This window comes from Amblyomma americanum, chromosome 3 (assembly GCF_052857255.1).
Source record: "Amblyomma americanum isolate KBUSLIRL-KWMA chromosome 3, ASM5285725v1, whole genome shotgun sequence".
NCBI classification, from domain to species: domain Eukaryota; kingdom Metazoa; phylum Arthropoda; class Arachnida; order Ixodida; family Ixodidae; genus Amblyomma; species Amblyomma americanum.
In genome coordinates this window covers 130,242,230-130,248,204 of record NC_135499.1, presented here as the reverse complement: position 1 = coordinate 130,248,204, position 5,975 = coordinate 130,242,230, and the positions used below count along the sequence as shown (strand labels likewise).

The 5,975-nt window shown below is 46.0% G+C and overlaps 1 long non-coding RNA gene across 1 annotated transcript; it reads left to right on the top strand.

The window, feature by feature from the left end:
* The first annotated feature begins 1,840 nt into the window (after window positions 1-1,840).
* LOC144123308 (uncharacterized) lies at window positions 1,841-5,281 on the top strand. The gene is made up of 2 exons (XR_013313061.1): window positions 1,841-2,137; window positions 5,051-5,281. It is a non-coding gene; the product is annotated as an uncharacterized LOC144123308 (long non-coding RNA).
* The last annotated feature ends 694 nt before the right edge of the window (window positions 5,282-5,975 follow it).

Sequence of the window (5,975 nt, the reverse complement as noted above, 5' to 3'; positions counted from 1 at the left end):
ATCCGAGACCAGGTATATGTCGTGCGCTTCCTGTACAGTCCCGCTCCACAGATCGCACAGACGTATTGCTCGTACTTTTTTGAAATACAAATCTGTAAAGGTTAGAAAAATCACCCCGTATTCTAACTTGGGCAACGCAATAAAAAAGCTCGAACTTGAGCACCGTTTGAGTGCTTAAGTATTCTCTAATAACTGGTTTTTGTGGAAAAGAAATGGCGCAGTGTCTGTCTCGTATATCGTTGGACACCTGAACCACGCCGTAAGGGAAGGGGTACAGGAGGGAGGGAAAGAAGAAAGGAGGAGAGAGCTGCCGTAGTGGGGGGGCTCCGGATTAATTTGGACCACCTGGGGATCTTTAACGTGCACTGACATCGCACAGCATACGGGCGCCTTAGCGTTTTTCGTCCATAAAAACGCAGCCGCCGCGGTCGGGTTCGAACCCGGCAACTCCGGATCAGTAGCCGAGCTCCCTAACCACTGAGCCACCGCGGCGGGTCAAGTATTCTCTAAGATTCCTATTAGAAAAGGAAGTTCCAACAGTTCTACAAAAGTGTACATTTCGAGTGATATCCGCGCAAAAAAAAAAGGACCGTCAGACAGAAGGAGACTACGACAAAAAGTGCGCTTCCGTGCCACTGTAATTTTTTTTTTGCGCTGGTATCGATCAAAACGAATTCACAATATAATTCAATATGAGAAATGGAATATGGAGCAGCTGAGGCTGCAAAGCGAAATACAAGCATCGTTGCTCTAAGCCAGCATGTACTCAGTAAATTTTACGAGCCTTGCTGGCGAGGACCGCTTAAAGAAACGGGATTCTGAGAAAACGGCGGTCTGAGATTCACGCGAAATGACGTTCCCCGCTGCACCTTAGGAGCTCGTCTCCATTGTTTCATCAGAGAACCCAGGCTACCGCCTCGCCTGATCTAAAAAATCTCCTTGCGATTCATTCCGCGCTGTTCTGGAATGAATTTATTAGTGATTTTATTCAACCATGTGTTTCCTGGCAAAAATAAAACACAACCGGATTGACGGAAACGAACGCACTCACATACCGCTGCTAGAAAAACGTATCCGCCCGATTAAAAGACAAGCCGGATCAGTCCGAACATATTATTGTGTGTGGAATCTTCCATACCATACCCATTTTCACCGTTCAGCGTATTCGAAACTAATTGAACGGAAGTCTTCTTCGCGCTACGTACATTTCCGTAAACAACAATCCAGTAATACTGGGCTTTGAGAAGAATAAGTCGTTTCCGAGAACAAAACGGGCAAAAATATTACATTTAATAAAAAGGATGTCACCCTATTCATAACGTGATTCGTTTTGTTGGAAAGCGGAATCATTGCCGCAGATGATGAACGGTTGTAAGAGACAGGAAGAGGGCAGAGTAGTTGAGGGAACAAACGCGGCTTAATTGTATTCTAGTCGAAATCAAGAGGAATAAATGGACTTCTGCAGCGCATGTAATGCGAACGCAAGATAACTACTGGCCCTTAAGAGTGACGGAGTGTATTCCAAGAGAAGACAAGTGTAGCAGAAGGTGGCAGAAAGTTAGGTGGGCGGATGACATTAGGAAGTTTGCGGGGATATGGTGGGCGCAGCTAGGAAATGACAGGGTTACTTGGAGAGATATGGGAAAGACCTTTACCCTACATGTGGGCGCAGTCAGGCTGGTGATGATGATGTCGACAAAACGGCTCCTGGATTGGCTAAAAAATTACTGTTGATTGCATGGGCTTCATTCTGCTGCAGTTAGCACTGTACAGAATTAGTGCTCTTTATTTTGTCCATGTTGTCCGCCACATTTTTGCTGTTCCTTTGGAAGACGAGGAAGACAAAGCTCCATGGAGGCCGGCGAGCAGATGGGCTTCCTCATAACCTGGAACAAGCGGAGTCGTTCAAAAAAGGGCGTGCTCATGGGGCCGGATGACGATATTGACGAACCCCCTTCGAAACTTTACATGGTCGCCATCTGCGCTACCTACTCGCTCATGGTTCTCTGCGCACTCGTCATTGTCTTCGAGCTGCTCTACCATCATAGTCGGTCGTAGTCCTCACCACCAGTGCCTCCTATTTCTTCACGGGACTCTTCGATGGCCTCGCGAAGTTTTTCATCGCTGTCCGAGTCAGGTGAGCTATACGTTTAATTAATGATATTAATTAATAATTGGTTTTTTGGGGAAAGGAAATGGCGCAGTATCTGTCTCATATATCGTTGGACACCTGAACCGCGCCGTAAGGGAAGGGATAAGGGAGGGAGTAGTTGCCTGAGTGATGCCTGGGGTGAATATGCATTGTGGAGCTGCAATTTAAACCTTCTTCGTTGTCAGTTTACAACCACTGGCTCACCCCGTGGCGGGCTTCTGGTGCAAGTACTGTGCATTAAATCGCAGCACTGGCCTAGTCGTTTGAGCATCCGCTTCACATGACGGAGGGGCATGATTGGATCCTTGTGATGCCCCAGTATCACCCACCGGCGATACAATGGGTACAAGTTTTTTCGTGCCTGGCGCTGGGCTTCTTTAGGGTGAAATGCTTGGGAAATGACTCTTTGATCCTGCGTTGAGTAGACGAAAAAACTTGTGCCATGGCACTTTTTGGCCGCAGGTGCCCTTGCGCCATAAAAACTCGTCATCATCAAGCACTGTGCATTATACTGGGAAAATTTAATTTAGACTCGGCTGTTTAGTTTGTAGTACTAATAAATGAGTTTAGTGTTATTAAATATTGAAAATCTGATAGTAGGGACACTGTAGCAAAATACCATGTTTAGCTCGGTAAATAAACATGCCAGATAGATACCGGGTGTTTCAGCGAACACTTTCAAAAATTTGCAAGATAGGCTTTTTGGGGTAAAAGGGTGGCTTTGGTGGCATAGTATTATCAGGGCTGGCGGGCACCACGAAACCAATGAATCGTGTTGGTGAGTAAGCTTATTAACTGATTTTTATATCTAATTTTTAGTAGTAGAGCTAGGCGGCTGGTTGCAATTAAAGATTTGAAGTCGGTCGTTAGTAATAGCTGTATCAATGTTTAGAATTTCGAAAACGTGATTAACCTTGGCTTTGTAGCTCGACAAAATTTGGCTATTTCGACTAGTTACGTGCACTGGAGGGGTTGCTTGGACAGCATGTTTTCGAACACGGATGTTTTTTCGCACGATGCAGGAAGCTTTTGTCGAGCCACAGCGCCAAGAGTAATCGCGTTTTCGAAATTCAAAGAATGATGTGGCTATTACTAACAGCCGGCTGCAAATCTCTAATTGCAATTAGCCGTCTAACTCTGCTAGTTAAAAAGTTAATTATTAAAAATTAGTTAACCAGCTTAATGCTTAAGACGATTCGCCGGTTTTCTGGTGTCTGCCAACTTTGGTAATGCTATGCCGCAAAAAATATATTTATACCCAAAATATCGTATTTGTGAAAATTTTTGAAAGCGTTCGCTGAAACACCCGGTATAAATATATGTTATTCTTCTGAAGAGCAGTTTGTATCTATCGCTAAACTACGTAAACAAAAAGGTAATTGCGAGGTTCCTTATGAATGCCTGTAACTGCGCCTAGTTAAATCAGTTCTTCGCTGGTCCGTGCTGTATTATTTGGACGGGTAAATTCATGCCGTCGAAATAGGAAACAAATCATTATCGAGACTCGTCCGTTTCGATTGGAAGCTCTCCAATTCACACAGCTTCGCAGTTAGTGCATCATTCCTGGGGATTCCGGCGTAGACGTCGTCAGAGTCGAAGCCTATCACATGACCACCACCGCTCGCGTGACGTGCGTCAGTCACGTGCCCTTCGCCATGACGCGACCGCAAGCATTCAGCTGCCCGAGCGCGCTTTCCGCTCGCAGAACACGTGAACACTCTATGCTTCTGATTGATTGAACCGCGAACGCCCCCATTGAGGTTGGCCGTGTCATTGAAAGAAGATTAATGGGTCAGAACGAGATTAAAGAGGGTTCGTCGGGTGCAGTAGACGCTAGGATGACACCACACACACAGTTCGCACCACACAGGCGCATATCGCAATAGCATGCAGGAGCTTCGCTGGTCAAGCACGGTAATGAGAAAACACAAGCGAGGAATCATTTGTTTATTAGGTTGCAAACGCAGCCAACAATGCATGAAGTGAGGTATACGCTACACCGCTATTGCATCGAGAAAGTTTAATTGCCATGAATATTACTTAGGCCGACATTTCTTATTTTTTGTCATGCTTCGTGAAAAACCCCTCACCGGCCTCATTCTCCGACGTGAAGCCTAGTCATGGATTTTCACTAGCATCACTTCTGATCCTCCATGGGCAAGGCGTAAACTATTTCAACGAGGCACGCTTGATGAGACTTTCAAGCAAAAAGAAGTCTGCCACAATGGCTCAATGGTTTCACGTATTCTTTTGCTTGGCAGAAGGTCGCGGAGTCTAACCTTGACTGTGGCGTCCGCATTTTTCTGTGACGGTTAAATGGTTGGTCGGTTGGTTTTGGCGGTTTAACGTAACAAAACGGCTCAGGCTATGAGGGAGGCGGTAGTGAAGGGCTCCGGAGATTTCGACCGCCTGGGGTTCTTTAACGTGCACTGACTTCGCACAGTACACGGGCCTCTATAATTTCGCCTCCGTCGAAATTCGACCGCTGCTGCCGGGATCGAACCCGCGTCTTTCGGGGCAGCAGCCGAGCGCAGTAACCACTCATCCACCTCGGCGGCTTGACGGGTAAATGCAAAAGGCTTTCTTCGCCGTGCGACGAATCGACATTAAAGAAGCCCAGAGGCCGAAATTAATTCGGAGCCCTTCACTCCATGGGAAACTTCGGGGCGTCAAATCTCACACACCTCAAATTACCACCGCTCACATTTCCGAACTCGTTTAGTTAATAAATAATAACCTCTTTGAGTGCCTGCGCCGCGGATAAGTTAGACTTTAAATGTAGTACCATGGACCTACATATGTTTTCTGTGCAGTGTAAACAAAGTGACCAAATATTTGTTCTCAAATGATGAGGTGGCATTCGCATGTGACCTATTCCTGTTAACCCTCTTTATTTAGGGGACGGAACCACGCTGAGAGACGCTCCCCACTCACGCTGTTTCAAGACTGTTCGCCATCTGACCAGAATCGCTCAGTGTTCCCCCTCAACCACATTCCGTTTCATCAAGCACTTGTGAGACCTTCGCCGAACGAAAACTTTCGCGCGAATCATCATTAAAACTGGTACCAGACAAAAAGTTCGCGCAGCACAACAGCGGCAGCACAATAAATGTGAAATAATGCAAAAAACCTTTGTCTCACTTTTTCCTCAATAAATGATAGAAAACAAAGAGTTGCAAGAGCTCTGTGCATATGTGTCTAAAAAGCTACTTCCCAAAGTGCTCATGAATGGCAATGCCAGACACCAATTAAAAGGGCTCATTATGGATTGTGCGCTCCTTTGAAGTTGTTCTTTGTTCTGAAATGCGGCACGCAGTCTGAAAAACATGTTTTTCCCGCCAGAGCGATATGGTACTCTCCATACTTTTTATTGGGTCGAAACAAGAACTCGCTTGTAGCTATTAGCTGGCTGGTAGTTACTAAAAACACAAAGCGAAAATGACGTTCGCCATTTGTCGGTCCCGCAGGAGACTGTTAATGCGGCAACTGTACAATTTGCCCACTCCAGCTCGAGATTCATTGGCGAACAGCGCTGAACAGCGTTTTAATGAAGTATCAAAGCTGGCACATGGAATAAAAAAGACAGCCTACTGCCCAGACAAAGTAATTCAATTTGCGGCAGCTTATGTTTTTCATGCTTCGTTGCCAGGCTTGTAATGTTGCTGCCTCATTTTCTGAGCAGCTGCGAGGGAGTCTCGTCGTGGCGCTAATTCTCCTGCCTAATCTACACGTGTAGCATCTCGCTAATGGTAGTTTCCCATTAAATACTGCTTGCTTCTTCACTTTCACTGGGTTACTCTGGTCCCCAGTGAGTGCTGCCAGC